Source organism: Natator depressus, chromosome 4 (assembly GCF_965152275.1).
Source record: "Natator depressus isolate rNatDep1 chromosome 4, rNatDep2.hap1, whole genome shotgun sequence".
Classification (NCBI taxonomy): Eukaryota; Metazoa; Chordata; order Testudines; family Cheloniidae; genus Natator; species Natator depressus.
The window spans coordinates 61,550,188-61,569,909 of NC_134237.1; the positions used below are offsets into that span (position 1 = coordinate 61,550,188).

Here is a 19,722-nt window from a genome sequence, read left to right on the forward strand (position 1 = left end):
GAGACGAGTGGGAAATAGGCACTGAACTGCCAAATTGAACATTCAAAAATCATGAGTCAGGCCCCAAAATAGCATAATATTAAAAAAAAAAAAATTCTGGTTTCTTTTTATTTGCCCTTTGAATTTTGAGCCTTAGGGCTCGTGTGGTCAAGCTTTTCTCCACAACCATGAGTGACAGAAACTTGATTATTTATTTATTGTAAAAACCCGGAGAGACTCATGTAACCCCAGGACTCTAGGAGCTGGGGCTTTAAGAAAAACTACAAATACACAAGACTTACAATATAATCATGAGAGTTGTCAACACTGGATACAAATATATATAAGGCATGTGCATTTGGCTGTATGCTACCATTCCGGGTATTCCCCTGATCTTGGGCCAGCTGGAAGCCAATTTTCTCCTAGTATAACTCAGAGCAGCTTCAGGATAACTCTAAATTGTGGTGACTGGTACCAGCCCCAAGGATCCACGCTGCCAGCTGGGAAACACAGGTGCAGAAGTACTCCATTCAGTTCCCTCCACCACACACCTTACCCTAGCAAGGCTGTCGGAGGCCATGATCCTGCGAACACCCACACATGTGAGTAACTTGTGCAGTTTGTTTTGTGGTTTTTGAAATTTAGAAATATAGACAGCTTTCATGTGTCCTTTTCAAGCTTTCATCCTGAGCATAATAGATGAATGACAATGCACATGCAAAACCTCTCTAGGAGGTCTGAAGAGGTATGTTTTCATGACTACGAGTCTGAGCATGCTTGATTGAATTAAAGCCCAAAGGATCTTTGTACAGGTTGGTTTTGTCTGTTTGTGTGTGTATGTGTATTTTTCTTCAAATTACCTTTGTGTAGTCTTATTTCTTCAGTGGAAGATCTTACGATAATAAAATGTTGCAAGTGTTGCCATGGAAACAAGAATGTCAGAGTATCAGGATCACATTAAATCTATGCTAAGGTTATTACTCATGCCATTTCGTCATCAAAAAGACTATCTGCTGCTCAGTGCATTTTCATGCATCCTGTTAGAAATGTTAAAAGGATATGTGGTCATACTATAGTTATATTTGATAGTAAAATAATCTTTTTACTCCCATGCCAGTAGTCCCATTAACTTAAGTAGGCATATTCAGACCAGCAAGGGAATGAGCAAGGGTTCTGAGATTGCACCTGAACAGAGAAGAAATATCTGACTAATAGTCTGAACCAAGACATAGGGCCTGATTCTGTTCTAATTTATGCCAGTTTAAAGCAGAAGTAACTCCACTACAGCCAAGTGAGTTATATAGGTCTGAAGGCACTGTAAGTGAAAGGAGAATATGGGCCAAAAGATCTAATCCCAGGATACTAGCTGTTAACATAATACATATTTCGTACATATGGAAATCTTATAATATTTAATCCGAGAGAGACAAATTTACTCATTCTGGCAAATAGGAAGTTTTGGATGTATCTGCAACAACAAAATCACTCAGAATTTCATCCCCTTTTTCCTTCTTTCCAGGGAGTTGAGTTCATACTTGAAGGAATCACATGGCCTCATTATATATAATTGCTCTGTATTATGACTAATAGTTTGCAGAGTAAAAGATGAATGCTCTTGGCATGCTTAATTAGTTTAAAGGTATGTCTTCAGAGTTTGGTCAAGCTTTCAAAAATAGAGACTGTGTCTATGTCCTCCTTATAACAAATAGACAGGGAAAAATTAAAAGTACCAGTTTTCTGTTAAGCCAATAAAAACAGTGTTATTCTGGGTTGTTTTCATAAAGCTATTTCCTGACTCAACCTCTCTGAGTCTCAGTTTTCCCATGTAAAAAGTGGATAATGATACTGGCCTCTTTTGTAAAGTGTTTTGAGATTTACTGATCAAAAGTGCTATATAAGAGCTAGGTACTATTGTTTTATTATTCTCTATTGCTGGACCTGGATTTTGAATCTAGTGGATTAAATTGTGTATCAAATTCTGCCTTTAGAATATTAGTGCCCCTATGAGAATCACACACTTCCAGTCTGGTTTTAATTTTAGAATTGTATTTTTAAAAGTCTGTAAATCAGTTATTATACTCTTACAATGACCAAATAAGGCTTCATAGGCTTTTGTGTGACCCTTCACAACAGCTGTCACTCTTGAAAAGAATCAGCAGCTTGAAATGAAGGAAATACTGTGATTCTATCTTAGCCCATTTTCATGTTTTCTTACTGTCCTCAAATGTTTTCCCATATGTCCAGAAGCCTTTTAGAATATCTCTTTGTCTCTCATGGCTCTGTGGATTCTACGTATTCCTAGTTGCCTAACTCTCTCTTTCTCCTTGCAAGCCATACCCTCTTTACTGTATCAGCAGTGGTAGAGTAAGTATATTATTTGTGTATTTGCGGACTGGTCCAAAGTACAATGATGTCCATAAGAGTCTTTCCATTGACTTCAGTGAGGTTTAGATCAGGTCCCTACTGAACTACATACAGCTGTTCACTTTGAGCAGCAGCTTTCTAGCAGTGTAGCCAAAGATATATGTGAATGTTTGCTGTGTTTCTCTACTCCTAGATCTGTTTGTTCCTGTCCCAGATTCATCAAGTATATTTAAAGCTCAGTAATAGGAAGTCAGTGGTTTTCACAGATGTTAATGAGTCCAACAAGGTGGGTGACTTTTATCTTTTATTTGACCCACTTCTATTGGCGAGAAAGACAAACTTTCAAGTTTACACAGAGCTCTTCTTCGGGTCTGGAAAAAGTACTCAGAGGGCACATCTACACAGCAATTAAACTCCCACAGCTGGCCCAGGTCAGTTGACTTAGTCTTGCGGGGCTCAGACTGCAAGGCTGTAAAATTATTGTGTGGATGTTCAGGGCTGGGCTGGAGCCTGAGTTCTGGGCCCCAGGAGGGAGGATTTGCCAATATTGATTTCATGGAACTTTCACAAAAATGTAGCATTTAAAAAAAAAAAAGTCAGCAAAAGTGTCACTGAAATTGGGCATATCCCCATTGCTTTTCTCTGGCAACTGTTTGGTCAGAGTCAGTTTTCCGTAGTGCATTTTTGAGGTGCAAGCTTGACTAGCTGATTTTTATTATATGATTGCAGCCACGTGGTATTTCTTTTGGATCCCTGATGGACTGAGCCTACCACATGTACTCGTGACAGTCAGGGAAAGGCATTTTGTCTTATATTCTTAGACATGGTATGTTGGAAGAGAAACAATCCCACAATAAACCAAGGGGGAATATGGCTTGGGTTCCATCAAAGAACATTTCCCCCCAGGGAAATTACACTAGGAAGGGAGATACATGGTTGTTGGTAGGAAGGATCTGTCTCTAGACCCTACTGGAGGGTGAGCTCTGTGAGAACAGAAGGCTGTAAGACTTGGTGGGGATCTCTGTAGGTTTGCGTCGTTCAGACAAGTATTCAGAGCCAGATTTTGATCTCAGTAATACCACTGTAATTCTACTGAAGTCATTCTGGATTTCCATTCTGTGACCTACTGCCAAGGATTGGGGGTGATCATTGAGACAGAGAAATAGTGCCACCACATGGATAGTCCAGGCATCCTTCAGATTCCCTGGGATATGTCAGATTTCCCGTGGGGAGGCAAACCCCACCCATCTCTTCTGACATGATGGCGGAGGAACTCCATGCGGGGATCCTCGTGGAGACTGCCTGCCCCCAGGAGGCTTAGTATGGGAGACAAACAACTCTATGTTACTTCATTTCATTTGTTTAATGTGTGTGTGGGGGGGGCGGGGGATTAAAACAGTATGACCAGGCAAACAGTGTCCCACTTAAAATTTATTAAACTGTCACCTTACTTAGTTACTCACTCTTAATCCTTAGAGGGAAGCCAGTGCTCTGCTTCTGAAAAGAACAAAGGATTCCAATTTTACAAAGATGATATCTAAACAGCGCTTGTGAGAATGGTACTGCTATGGGGAGTAGTTTGTTCCCTTGATACACCATCCATTTGTCATGAATTTAAATAAAAGAGTTCTTGGCTTCATAGGGCAAAGAAATAAGATGCATTTTCTTAGGCGTTCAGAGCATGCCTAAGTGCATGGCAGGGGCTTTAATATTCAGTATATGACACCCTGAAGATCCCTCTAAGCATTGCAATTCTATATATATAACTCTGAAGACTGAGCCCTTAAACAGCCATAATGTTCTCCAGTATCTTTCTCCATTATCCAAGAATCTTTCCCATTGAAACAATTTTTTTCATTGACCAGTGCACATAATTTTATGTACAGAAGGAGTGAATAATTAGGCTAGCACCAAAAAGACTGCAAACAGGAAGTAGCTATGGTGCTCCAGGGTTTTTTGATAACTCTGTTCCCATTCACTGCACTTCATTTCAGGAAAAAATAGCAAATTTTAAATAAGCTCCTATAGAAAAGATACTTAATGTACTAGCATATGTGTATTTTTGTACTGATGAAAGAGCTAAATAATTTCCCTAGAAAAAATCTAAAACTAATTCCTGCACATTTAAGAGATGTATTTAGAAAGTAGGTTAAAATTAGGTTGCTAGGAAACAGAAGTGGATCCTAGCAACTGCTACTGAAAATGAAAACGCTGTGTGTGTAATTTTAAGGACACAGTTCCAACCCACTGGAAGAATATAAGAATTCAGCTGGTTAAAATTAGTTTCTTAAATATGCATTAATTTAATTTTCAATATCTTTGCTATTATATTTGCAAAACAATATTCTTTATTTCTGCCTTTGTTCTTTGAAATGGTAAATCAAATTCTGGTCCTGTATTTCAGAAACTCACAACATAGCTGTGTCACACTTGACATTAAACTGGAACAGAATCTCAACCCTTGCACATCCCCTATTGTACATCCCACTCACTTGTTACAGTGTGTATGGTAACACTCATTGTTTCATGTTCTCTATGTATATAAATCTCCCCACTGTATTTTCCACTGAATGCATCCGCTTAAGTGAGCTGTAGCTCACAAAAGCTTATGCTCAAATAAATTTGTTAGTCTCTAAGGTGCCACAAGTACTCCTTTTCTATTTATATCCAGGGTCCCACCTTTAAAAGGGACATCAATTAACCTATGGCAACCAGGTAGCCAATACTTCCATAGGGTAATTTGCTTCGCTGGATTTTTATTGTTAATTCCTATGACATTTAGGTAGATTAAACTGGATTGTAATATTCAGTCATTATCCCAGTCCTTCTTTCACACAAAGAAAAGAGGTAAAGTATTCAATTTTTTTTTTAGGTAGATTTCTCTTCTTCGTGTTCTGCTTCTATTTCTCCTTGTTTCTGTCTTTCTTTTTTGAAATCTTCTCTTCCCTTTTATTGTCATTTCCCTTGTGTCTCTTCTCATTACCTTATTAACCCCCCTTTTCCCCTCAGCCATTTCCTTTCTCCCCCTTCCGCCATTTTTCCTTACTGGATTGCTCCTCACCCACTGTCACCATGGCTGTGGGCTAAGCCTGAAAAGAAGGGAAGAGGAGTTGTGTGGGAGCATGTTTAAACAGTTTGGTTATAAGTAAAACAACAGAAGAAATGTATGAATAACTGATGAGCTGAATGAAGTTCTTCTTAGCTGTGATAATATTTTAGAGTTTTCCCCAGTGTAGAAGAACTTCTCCATTTCTTAAACCTATTACTTCCGTTGCGTGACAGCAAAACTTGATGTGGTCATGTAACCCAATTTTAACATGAAAGTGTGCACCTGGTTATCGAATGGAGAATAGAATTTTTTATGACCAATGCCATCTATTCCCTACACCTCTGTAAATTGTGGTAATTTTTTTTAAACCAATTTCCTTCACCTCTAGGCTACTGAAATTTTCATTGAGGATCCTGCACAAACTAGGTGCCTGTTTCTCATTGGCTGAAATGACCTGTAGTATTTCCTGTTTAGGTGGAAATGATGAAGTAAGAACTTTATTAGTTATTTGTGCATGCCTGTTCAGCCCTAGGGCTGATGGTAAGGACCTTCAGATTACTCATTTCCTTGTAGACAGTGGCATCTATTTGATATCACAGTTGCCTGCAGATTTCCAAAGACAGAAGCGTGGGAAGGTGTGATTTCACGTTCCATAAATCTCACAGGTTAACTTGGGGCCCGTAAACAAGGCTTTTGGTTTGTGCAAGTATTATGTAGTATTATGCATTCAACTCAGTATTTTTTTCTATACACTATAGAATTCTGTGTGTCTGGCTGCACATTGAGAAGTTATGCCAGCTGAGTGCTGATTGCTGAGCCTGCTTAGGTGCCCACTAGGCACATATCTGCAACTTCAGGCATCTAAATACCTTTGAAAATCTGGCCCATAATCCCAAATCCTGCAAATACTTACACCCGCAAGTAACTTTGTGTACATGAGATCAATGATCATGAAATCAAAAAGTTAGTTACTAACGCATGTGTGTTTGCAGCATTGTAGTGTAATTTATGAGCTGGGATTGTTTTTAGAAAAAACAACACAGGAACATTAAGTTATGGGCAAAAATACTCGGCTTGTGTAATAAAGATCAGTTCATCTTCATAAAACCCAAATAAATGAGCTTTAAATATGTGAAGTATATGTGTGGAAGGGACTGGAGAGGGGATATCTATCAACCTGAACCCAAGCTCATGGCGTAGAACTGCACTTTAGTCTCCCCCACTGTGGCTGCAACTTTAGAAGCAGCCACACCCCTTCAACGCTACTTGTACAGGGTGATATGATTGTAGAATCTACATAATACAAGCTATTATGGCGCCTTCCCACACTTCCCTCCTAGGGTGACCAGTTGTCCCGATTTTATAGGGACAGTCCCAATATTTGAGGCTTTTTCTTATATAAAAGCCTATTACCCCCCCATCCCCTGTCCCGATTTTTCACACTTCCTGTCTGGTCATCCTACTCCCTCAACTATGGTGTCTATGAGGACTATGCAGTCTCTCTTCACAATATATACAAGCTGCTTGAGGTACTTTGTGTATCTGCTCTGCCAACAGCCAGCCATGTGCAGCCTTACAGTATAGAGTGCTTTGCATAGGCCTCTGCATCTGGTTAAATTTCACCCAAAAATAATTACTTACTGTACTTGGTAAATTAACGTAGGAAGAAAATCTGTAGTGTTCCTTTAAGAGAATAAAGACCTGTGTCACAATAAGTGATGTCTTACAGCGTATGTTATGGAAATACAAATTTTACTGCAGAAAGAGAAACATAATATTGTATTAGTATTCTTAATTCAGTGATAATCAAATACAGTATTCTAGCAATATTTATGTACAATTTGGAAATAATAAATAGCAGGCATTTGGAATACTATTGCATGTGTTTTTAAATTTTTCACCTTCACATATTATCCTCTACAATGAATAATGTAGTAATCAAGAGGTTTGCCTGTGACCATACAGATGTGTAGATAGGTACACTTAACTTTTGGAGACCTGGACTCAAATGGGGCATAAATTTCAAGTGAAAAAATAGATTGATTTTATCCTAGTCCACAAAGGCCAGTACTTCACATCACCAAACTGCTGCACAATTTGTTGCCACTTGGTATGTTCAGGCCTGTATTCTGGAGAGGCCCAAGATGCAGTTCAGCAGTGTATTGTAGTCAGGATGAGGTGGAATGACTGTGTTTTGTACAGAATAAATCTGAGCTATGTACAGCCCAATAACTAATTCTAGTTATCCTGCACTTTCCTAAGGACAAGAACTGACCAGATATGGTATTTCTTTCTTCTTTTATAAAGTTCCAATTGCTTTTGTGTGTTTGTGTGGGCAGGGACAAAACACAACAACCTATGAATATTTTGAGAGTGCTGGAATGTGAGTAGCACAGAGAACCTGTATCCTTTTCCACCTCATTTCGAGTGTCTTCCCATTTTTCTACATTGTTGATTGTTTCCTGCACTGTAGTTATTTAGCATAACTTCTCAAGTCAGTGTCCTATATTTTGTACATGCAAAGGCAGGTGTGTGTGCGTGCAAGTAGTTTGACTGAAAATTGACTGAGTCATAATCAATTACTTTATAAAAGTTACACAGAATTGCCTAGGTCTCAAAGCACAGCTGAGCAGATGACATATTATACATTTAATCAAAATTTTCATAGAGCCAAAAATGTAGCTGACATGAATAAACTTTTATGATTAAAATTAAGGGATTGTTTCCAGTCCAAAACCCTGAATTAACTACAGCAAAAACAATCCAAATGGCTCCAACACTCTAGCAGGATTAAAGTAAATGTGTGCTAAAGCTGACAGTGATCATCGATCAAAACCTCAATCTTTTTAGCCCTAAGGTAACTGAGTCAGATTTCATCAATGTAATCCTTAAAGTATAAAATAGAACTTGAACTTGCATGGTGATGCAACCTGGCTTTGAAATTAGGAGGCTTTGGCTCACAAAATATAAAAAGTTGGCATACTTAATGGAAATGGTGTTCAAAGAAGTTCACAGTAGGAATGGGAAAAGCAGGTTGTACAGATCTGGAAGAATAAACAAGCAGTTCTCTTTTTGCAGCACTCGTATCCCACACATTAATGGATATTTGAAAAACAATAAATGTCTAAAATAGAACAAAATCCTTTTGAAGTTTCAGAATGTTCAGAAATGTCCATTATAAAACTTGCATGTGCAGACTCTCAAAGCATTTCCTTTAAATAAATAAATAGAAAATAAAAACCTATGAAATGTTCAGTTTCAGCTTTGCAGGAAAAGGCCTAATTAGCTGGCTGATGATGTGTAAGTTCTTGCAATAAAATTCCTCCCAGATAACCCAACACTTAAAGTAAGTCTTTGAATGAAAGGCAGAAATAGATCAGTACCTTTTGATCTTAAATATTTTCACTGGAAACTTTTATGGCCATAAGGTTCTTCATTACTTAAGTCAAACTGCTTTAAACATATTAGAACACAAGGAGAAAGGGAGCCTCGTTTGCTCTTGCAACAAAAGACATAGTTGATGCAACCCTTGTTAATGCTAATAGAAGTTACAGTATGGGCGAGATCTTGTACCTCTTACTTAGGTGAGTAGTTTTATGAATATCAGTGAGACATCCAGCATTTGAAATGCATGTCAGGAATGAGGAGTACTAGCTGAGTTGGAGTGGTCTTGGAGTTGGAGAATAAGTCTGAGCTATGCTCAGCTCATGGCAATTCTAGCTGTTTTCACTTTGCTAAACACAACTGAAATAAAGCTTTAGTGGGATGACTCCCAGGAATAAGGGAAATGGATATTATGTTCCACCAAAACATACATACTATATGTTTTTTTCCATATATGACACAATAAATGTTTCCATTGAATCTACCTCCAGTTTTATTTCCCTCTGTCACCCTAATTTAATACTTAAATATACTTCATATCCTCCTACATCAAAGACATTTAATTATAGAAAGAGAATAAAATGTCAAAGCCAAAGTTTCCTCTGAGCCACGGGCTCTTCGGGCAAAGGCACATCAATTTTCATGGCCAGCAGCACACAAGGGAGTGATGTAGCCAGTACCATGTCCAACCACATTGGAGGTCGTGTTCCAGTGGGAGAATGAGTGAGATTCGAAGTAACAAGCTTCAGGATTGTAACTGAGAGCCCAAACAACCCAGCCAGTGCCGTTCCCCTCCAGGAATAAAATGCAAATAATTTGTATAGTTATGTATTGGTTCTTTTGCTTCATATTACACTCTTTTCTAAATACTTCATTTGCAATGGCATCATGTTATAGGACCAAATCCTGTAGTCCTTGGGTGGCCAGTAAAGACCCAAAACATAGAAACAACATTTCTGGCATGCAGGATCACTCTGTTTAAGACACAGCCAAGCTCTACAGCAGCTATCTCTGGCATGCAGGATCATTCTGTGCACTATACAGCTAAAATCTACAGCAGGACTGTTGAGAAGAGAAGCAAGAGTGTGGCACCACTCTACATAAGGATTGTCACCATGGGCTATGAGGCACTATAGGATCAATCCTGCTCCCATTTAGTTCGGTGGCATAATGTCCATTGATTGCAATGGTGCAGGATTGTGCTGTAAATAGCTGATGGGAAGAACACTCAGTAGGTAGTGAGAAGTAGTGGCTCCAGTCAGATTGCACAGATTGCAGTTCTGTACTCCTTTCAGGGCTCACATAGAGTAGGTTCCCCCAACAAAACCCTTTACTCTGACACTGAGTTTCACTTTAAATGAGTTCTTCACAATTGTGATGTTTTGCAGTTGCTCTCACGTTTTACTACTCGTCACTTTTTCTAAATGTGCGAGTTGGGTAGGCAAAGGGTTACTCTTGTTCTTTATTAATTATTATTCTGTTTCTATTGACACTTTTGGCACCAGAGTGATCACCTCCTTTTCATAGCTCCAAATACCACCTCTCATTCAGGGAAGTTGGTACATCAGCAGCATAGCACCATTCCCTGGGGCTGCCTGAAGTCAACAGGCTGATACTTTTGGATGAAAAGCCTGAATAGATCAGTGTGAGTGTATGGAAGCAAAGAATCTGGCAAAAGACAGGTACTGGGGGTGAGAGAATAGATAGACACTCCCTTTCCTCCCAGTGGTAAATCAAAGGCCCACAGGAAAGGGCTCACAGGCAAGCTATGGGAGGACATTTACAGTAATCTTCCTGCTCAGTTTCCTCACAGTGCCCTCATTTACCTCCAGCCCAGACATCTTTAAGGAGGGTTCTTCCAGGCTGCCCCAGATTCTGTTAGGGAGGGAGGCAAAACAGCTATCTTTGTCCACTGTTGGCTCTCTTGGAGGTGGGGTGTGTTCTCCTGAGGTTTCCCATAAGCTGCTTCAGACCCTCTGTGGGGAATGTGTTCTTCCCTCTTCCTCATTTTATACGAAGCAGTGTCAGTAAGTGTAACCACACTATTTAAATAAAAAGCAAAGCTTCCATTATCATTTCAAGTTATGTGGCTCAGTGTATGTGATGTTTTTCTTATGTGATATTTATCAACAGCATGTAAATGTACACACCGGTATATAAGGACACTAAGTGGAACATCCTGAGCTTAACAAGGTATTCAATAGTTGTGGCAGTGTGAGTTGGTTTAATAGATGGCTGAATTGGTACAGGTAATGGACCTGTGGGACATTCTCACTGGTGGACAAGAAGGGAGTTAGACAGACTGCTGCCAAAGTTTCCGAATGAAGGAGTATTTTACTCTTTATTTGTGTATACATATATTCTATGTTTTCCCATAACTATGACTGTATTCTCTTTCCCCAATAAAGATTTCCTTGTTTGTACAGAGTGCTGCAAGTGGGGAAGTTCTGCTTGCTAGGGCAGCCAGAAAGGGTGTGTTTAGTTTTCCTAGGCTACTGGGTGGAGCTCAAGCTGGTTTAGTTAGTTGTCAAGGGGGATCTTAAATATATTGAACCCAGCCCTTTTTGCTGCCATCAGCCACCAGGGTTACATTCGCTTCACCTGAAGTGGCAGAAGCAGTATATATAGTAGTTCACTAAATTGGCCAAGCACTTGCAGCTGTTGCTTCAGGATTTCTAAGTAAAGTCCTTGTTAACTTTTTCCAATTCAATGCCAATCATCTGAAAATCATTACCAGCACTCTTTCACTGGACAGAAAAAATATTTTATCAGAATATTTCAAAATAGACTTCTGGGAGATATTAGCATATTTCATATCTGTGTAAAGAAAATAAACTTATTATCCTTTGATACTCTGCTCTTACAGCAATGTTACTGTTCAAACCACTGGATCATATGGTGAATCATTCTGAAGTGTTGCATTCAGTTTTATTGCACCTTTCCAAATAAAATTAAAGGACTTTACTTCTTAAAGAAATTAAAAGGCCAAATTGCTCTTCTCGTTTAGTTTCAGTGGAAGAACGAATAGATCTATAACATAAATCAAGAAGGTACAGAGCATAAAGTATCCCAGGAAGATATGTGAAAAATATTCAGTTCTAAATTATAAACAGATAAATCTTCTGGAGAAAGCTCAAAAGATGCATAAATCCTCTGCAGAAGAAGTTAAAATTACATCTTAGGTTTCCTCACAGATCTGTTTCTATTTCTCTCTTGCCTTCTGTATCATCAATATAAATATATTCCATTTACACTGGTATTCTTGTTAATATTATGGGTCACCATTAGGGTGACCAGAAGTCCCAATTTTATAGAGACAGTCCCGATTTTTGGGTCTTTTTCTTATATAGGCTCCTATTACTCCCCACCCCCTGTCCCAATTTTTCACATTTGCTGACTGGTCACCCTAGTCACCACTCAGGGACATTATAACCAACCAGAGTCACATCTCTAGAAAAATGCTTTTCCATCATTCAAAGAAATTACTGAAATATGCCAATAAGTATATTGATCAGAAAAATGAACACGCTGCCTGCTGACATGCTGTCTAAAACCCTAATCTAACAAAAGTACTTAGGCCTCAATTCAGGAAATCATCCCTTTTCAGAAAAAGCACATCAGCAAGCGCATCCAACAATGCTAAAGCAAGCTCTGGAACCAGGCTCTGCCCAGACCCTCCCTGTACCTACCCTCTCTTCTTTGAGGCATAGCTCACTGTTATGTATGGACTGCCTTGGGGGATGCATAAGCATGAAGTGAATGTTGAGCTGTCTTTATGCAAAATTGTCTCTTTGATCAGAAAGTAATAAACAATGGGCCTGCTTTAGGGGACCCACCATGATTGCAGTTACTCATCCCTGTGTCAGATTTGTACCTGCATAACATCCCTCAATTCATTTGAAGAACATTGGGAATGAGTGGTCACTTTAATGATTTTTTTTCTTATTGAGCCTGATTCTGGTCCCACTGATGTATATTGGAGTTTGCCATCAAGTTCACTGGGAGCAGGGTCAAGCCTATTGTGTATATAGTATGTAATAACAAAAGAAGTAATTACATTAAAAATAACATTGTACTTTATACAATTATATTTAATTGAAAACAAAGATATGTAAAATACATCTCCAGACCTTTGTATGCAAATAACTCTGCTCTCTTTCTCTCTCTTTTTAATTGCTGACTTTTGGCCAGATTGTGGCCCTCACTAAGGCTGCTTTGTGTCACTGGTGTTAAAGCCATATTAACCATCTATCTGTAGACTGCCCTGGAAAGGCTGGGTAACCATGGAAAAGGGAGCATGGCTCTAGTATTGCTGTGGCTGGAGATCCCTAGCTGCAGGAATAGCCCCATGGAGTTACTACAGTCAGAGCAACTTATATTAGTTCTGAGATTGTTCTCAACTGTTCTTTGGAACTAGACCAGTACCCGGTGGCCTGAGGGTCAAAAAGCCACGTGGTGACATAGGCACCTCTTCTCCTCTCCCGGAGCTATGGCAGGCATCAAGCAATACTGAGAATATGGCTTTTAATTTTTTATTTTTTTGTGTGCACTTCAGTGAATTTTAGTCCCAGGAAGGGAAATTTCAATTTCTCAGTTAAATTTGTGAAAATCAAGGAATCAATATTTCACTGAAAAGCAACAAATAATAATTTATATTTATGTGGGAAACATACAGCCTTTGCAGAGCTTATATCACTGTGCTATATGTAAATTAGGGATGCAACATATAGCTTACAGAAGGCTTAAGCAGTGGTAACGTGAGTAAGATGCTTTTTTGCATGAATGTCCTATCAAAATGTGAACCAAAGCTCATACGATCTTTTATAAGAAATTTCGGCATTCATCCATGGAAAGCTAAATATTAGACCAGCAGTGATTTGTTCAAAATGGATTGGAACTCTGGAGAATAAATCCCCTGGGATGGTATGAAAAAAACAAAGGTTGCTTTGTGTTTCTCTTTAAAATATACCAGCATGCACTGTAGCTCTTCATCCAGCCCACATTCCCACTCTGATGTTCCCTCAAGGGATTACTTTTCTAGAGAGCAGACTGTGGGACTTAGGATAATTTATTGAGAGAGACTTATGGAGAAAGATTAGCCGCTATAGAGTATTGCAGCTGTAGAGTATTAAATTCAATCCTCAAGATAATGATTACATTTAGAAGGCTCTTTGCACTTGCCACTTTAAAATATGCTCACTGTGCCTGGACACACACACAAACACATCAGAACAGGAGCCTCTCAAAGTGAGTCCTAGAGGGAGAAACTGCATATTTTAAATTCAGGAATATAATTTTTAAATAGAGTTTCAGCATATATGAATTAAATCTTTTTTTGTGGTGGCTGAACCTAATACTGAGGTATTCTCAAAGAACATGCCTCATTCTCAAATCCTACTCCCAGGAGCAAGGGACACATCTGAAGAGAGCAGTAGTAGTGTGCTTTGACTGGATGCAGCTCCAGAATGAGAATAAGCATATTTTAAAGTGTCATCAAGAATATAGTTTTTCTTATACAATATGTGCCCTGCTCAATTTAATTTCTGATATCACTGCCAGATTCATTTGAGCTGGATACCCAGCTGAGCTATATTAAAGGACTTACAATATAATCATGTTTGAAATCCAGCAGGAACTGGGATGTAAAGAAGAAGAAAGAAAGGCACAAAAAGAGGATCTGTGATTGCCAGATTGTAAAAGATAGGCCACATCTGTCCCAGCTTCTCTCAGCCTTGGACAGCATGATACCTGGTGATCTTTATCAACATGAGTAACAATTTAGGAACATGGGGAGCTAATTTGCTATGTCACCCAAGATAGGTAGATTTTAATTAGCTGCACAAAATACTCTGTGCAAATCTGATGGAGCCACAGAATGTTTTCAACGGTACTTTATCATTTTCCTGTTCAACTCAGACTTATTGGTTGCAGCTTTGATCAGAAAGAATAACTGTAGTAAGTCCATGTTTGAAAAAAAAATCTAAAAAACGTCTTCCTAACATTTCCAAACATCCTTAATGGCCCAGTGCTGCAGATGATTTTCAGTCTTTATACAGGTAAAAACACTTTGAAGTCCCATGCGAGTTTTTTCTGAGAATGGCCTAGATACAGACAAGAATTTTACAGGATGTGTTTCCAAATCCTTTAAACTGTTGTTGCTTAAAATCTGAATTTTGCAGTCCTATAGTGTCCACACAAAATCCTATTCAATGCACAAATTACTCATTATGAAGTGTAACATTTTTTTAACGTGGCTAACTGACTTTTCAATCGATGGGACTTAGGCACCTAAGTGTCTTAGGCACCTTTTCAAAATTTTACCCTAGCACCCAGAGTCTCCTTAAGAAAGAAAGGGGAGAACCTGAATAAACAAATAATAGCATGCCTATATACTGAATAGGCTTGGCTGGCTGGAAAATACCACTCTACATAAAACTGTCTTTTAATATATTTGTTTTCATATCATGCTGAGATCTCCTTTTCATCTGACAGAAAGTCCATGTAGCCAAATTTATGGTAAGGAGATACTGCAGTGTTCCTGCACATGGAAAGAGAAAGAGATAGTCACTGCCTAGCTTCTTTGGTCAGAAGAAATTATCACACAACTAGAAACTCTGAGTGTGTGATTCCAAAGGAGAGATTAAAAACTAGAATACACATCTAGTAGCACATTCTGTTACCTTTAATCACAGAATCCTAGAATACCAGGGTTGGAAGGGACCTCAGGAGGTCATCTAGTCCAATCCCCTGCTCAAAGCAGGACCAATCCCCAATTAAATCATCCCAACCAGGGTTTTGTCAAGCCTAACCTTAAAAACCTCTAAGGAAGGAGAGTCCACCACCTCCCTACGTAACGCATTCCAGTGTTTCATCACCCTCCTAGTGAAAAAGTTTTTCCTAATATCCAACCTAAACCTCCCCCACTGCAACTTGAGACCATTACTCCTTGTTCTGTCATCTGCTACCACTGAGAACAGTCTAGATCCATCCTCTTTGGAACCCTCTTTCAGGTAGTTGAAAGCAGCTGTCAAATCCCACCTCATTCTTCTCTTCTGCAGACTAAATAATTCCAGTTCCCTCAGCCTCTCCTCATAAGTCATGTGCTCCCTAATCATTTTTGTTGCCCTCTGCTGGACTCTTTCCAATTTTTCCACATCCTTCTTGTAGTGTGGGGCCCAAAACCGGACACAGTACTTCAGATGAGGCCTCACCAATGCTGAATAGAGGGGAATGATCATGTCCCTCGATCTTCTGGCAATGCTCCTACTTATACAGCCCAAAATGCCGTTAGACTTCTTGGTAACAAGGGCACACTGTTGACTCATATCTAGCTTCTCATCCACTGTAACCCCTAGGTCCTTTTCTGCAGAACAGCTGCTTAGCCACTTGGTCCCTAGTCTGTAGCAGTGCATGGGATTCTTCCGTCCTAAGTGCAGGACTCTGCACTTGTCCTTGTTGAACCTCATCAGTTTTCTTTTGGCCCAATCCTCTAATTTGTCTAGGGCCCTCTGTATCCTATCCCTACCCTTCAGCATATCTACCACTCCTCCCAGTTTAGTGTCATCTGCAAACTTGCTGAGGGTGCAATCCATGCCATCTTCCAGATCATTAATGAGGATATTGAACAAAACCGGCCCCAGGACCGACCCTTGGGGCACTCCACTTGACACCGGCTGCCAACTAGACATGGAGCCATTGATCACTACCCATTGAGCCCGACGGTCTAGCCAGCTTTCTATCCACCTTATAGTCCATTCATCCAGCCCATACTTCTTTAATATTTACTTCATTAAGCTACCACTGTTCTTTAGCATGGAAAAAACAAACAAACCAAGTGATGTAGGAATCTTGCACTCACAACTGATTCGGGGGTACTCATTACTCCAAAGTCCACTGCAGTCACATTGCTCACACATGCAAGATTTCAAAATACTTCCACAAATGAAGAAAGAAGACCTCTGCTATGTTCATGGAACACACATACAGAAGCTAGATAGAAACACAAAATACTCTTTGCTGGAAGATTGCAATATAACTTTATTTCTTAGAATTCAGATTCACACACAAAAATCCCAAAACAGAAAGAGAAAAAGAAGGAAACTCCCTGAGGCAGAGAGGTTCAACTCATCCCACATTTTTCTAGCCTCTTTCCAGATTGATTTATTCTAATGACCGAACACTGCTCTAAAGAGCTCTCTAGCCTGAAAGCAGGACCAGGAAACCTCTGTACTCTTAACGTGCTAGCTTGCAATTCCAACGTAGTCCTCAAACACACAATCTTGTCGGCGTGTTTTTATTTCCCTTGATCAGTTGCAAGTCAAGCCATTGGTTTCTATAATAACATTAATTAAATTAATCTTTTAGAGACTTCCCTTTTTCTCCTGAATTTAATTTCCAGTTTGAGGACTCCCCTGTATAAACTCTTTGTTCCAGTTCATAAGCAAGGTGGCCCAGATCAATAGGCATTGCAACGCTGAGCATCAGAGCCTAACTTTCTAAGAGTCATTCTAACTCTTTCTCTGGCCCAATTAATATTAATTATTGAATTATTTAATTTAAAATGGAACAACTTCAATAGGAGAGACTGACGGAGACCCATAACAGAATAGTCCATGGCCTAGTGCTTTGGTCACTCACCTGAGAAGTGGCAGATCCCTATTCAAATCCCTTCCCCTTTTAGTAGAATGGGAGAACTTGAACCGGGGTTCTCTCACATCCTAGGTGAGTAATACCCTACTAGTGGGCTTAAGGTTATAAGGGAACTCTTCCTCCTCCTCCTCCCCACTCTTTTGTGTGAACACACCTGAGGACCCTGATCCAGTTGGCATGCCCAGAAGCTTCCTACTCGGTCAGGGCCCTACAGCTGGACACCTAACTGTCCTGGTTTGTGAATCACTCTGTGGCTTTGGCAGGAGATGGGCATCTGGATACCTATCATGAAGTAGTACTGTGCATGCTCAGGTAGGAGATAGGTGCCCAGGTACCTAGAGTGAGGCTGCAGTGTACATGCCCAGAGGAAAAAACGTAGGCACTAAGTAAGTTTAGGCACCTACAAGGTTAGGCGGAAGCCAAGCGTGAGTTTTGTGGATTGCACTGATGCCTAAAAATGCGACTTAGGCACTTTAGTACCTTTATGGATTGCACTGTATCTCCTATCCTGTGAGATGAGGAGAGTTCTCAATTCTCACTGAAGTCCATAGGTGTCAAGGGCACTCAGAACCTTGCAGAAGACACACTAAACTCTTGCAGGACCTTGTCCTATGTTTCTTTGATGGAGATTAGTTTGATACAACATATAATTATATTGACCATAAATCCAATATGCCATATTAAAATTAAACTTAAAATTAAGGGAATGAATATTGAGATAGGTCTTTGCTACAGTTTCTTCTGGAAAGTATATAAATGAGTGTGGGGGGGGGGGAGAGTCAGGAATGAGTACTTTAAGAGTACATCTCTAAAACATTAATCTAAATTTTTCAGAGCTTACTAACTGCAAGACTAATTTAGCTATTATCTTGTATTATGTTAATGATAAAAATAATAGGATAACTGATAATTAACTTACATTTCAAAGCCAACATTTTATTAATATCTTTAAGGAAAATAGATGTTTATACATTATCTAGATAATGTATAGAGATACAAATAGTGGGACAGCTCCTACCATAGAAAGTTTTGGTTGGGTAAGTATAATAGGATTTGGTCTGATATATTTTCATTAACTATGCTCTGGTGACGCAGAACATATGAGAAAGAGAATATAGTAAAAACGCCCTGAAATAAATGGATTATTGTGGCCAGTTAAGTCTGTTCAAGTGAGGTCCTATATAAAAGAACAGATACATAATCACAGAAACATAATCACAGAAATGAAGATTTGTCACTCATGTAGAAATGCTCATACAAATGAAAAATAATGCGCCTGAATGCCTACTCTAACATGCCTAATTAAGATATTTCATTATATCTGAGGCAATTTAGTAACTTAAAATTCCAACATAGGGGGAAAATGTGCTACTGCAGAAACTGACATATTGCAAACTGAAAACTGATTAACATTTCACCTTAAACAATTCAAAAACACTTGGAAACAGCCTTAAATGTTTAATTTTCTGTGTCTCAAAACTCTGTAAAACGTAATTTACATGGGAAATAAATTGCTCTACTGCAGTCAAATCATTTTAACAGACATGTTTTTTCTTCAAATGGGCACTAGAGAGTAGACAACAGCTTTATTTAGGGATATTATCAGGAAAACACCTATGCTTACAGTGCAGCATAACAAGAGTATATAGAATTAGTATAGCGTACGATCTAATTCTGTAAAATATGAGCTGTTTCAAAGCCTTCAGAGAGCATATTATTATTATTAAAACCTAAATCAATGGGAGCTGCTGTTGCTCAGTGCTGGAGCTATTCAAAGCTTTTTTGAAGTTTGAAATTACAACACAAAATAGTCAAGATTTCAGAAAATAGGAGAAAGTGTTGATGAATTTTTTTGCAATATTTTCCCAGTGTTTGACCACATGTAATCAGTACCCCTGAAAATCAGACCATATTTTTATTAACCTAAATATGGATTCCAAAGACAAAACTTAGGCTCCCAGGTTTGAAAATTTTGGCCTTCAAATTTACCTTTGATCCTCATCTCATGATATTTTAGGTATTTACTATGCTTGTCCTTTGCAGCAGGTACCTCCTGTACAGTTATTTAGACTGTAAGCCCCTCAGGGCTTACATTCTTACTATCCCTGTGTTCATAACGTGATTAGCAAAATGGAGCCCTCATCCAGGGTGAAACTTATAGGTGCTACTCCTGATACATATAATAAAAATAAATAGTGTTTACTATATGATTTTCCCCTACTAAAAGAACACTGTTGTTGTTTTTTTCCTTCCTGGTGGATTTGAGAAAATTGTAAAAAGAATTTCAATGAAGTCAA

At 39.0% G+C, this 19,722-nt stretch overlaps 1 long non-coding RNA gene across 1 annotated transcript in view; it reads left to right on the top strand.

The window, feature by feature from the left end:
• The first annotated feature begins 455 nt into the window (after positions 1-455).
• LOC141985857 (uncharacterized) overlaps positions 456-19,722 on the top strand; it is a 35,193-nt gene continuing 15,926 nt past the window's right edge. The window contains exon 1 of the long non-coding RNA XR_012639038.1: positions 456-581. This is a non-coding gene — a long non-coding RNA (uncharacterized LOC141985857). The remainder of the gene's footprint in view (positions 582-19,722) is intronic.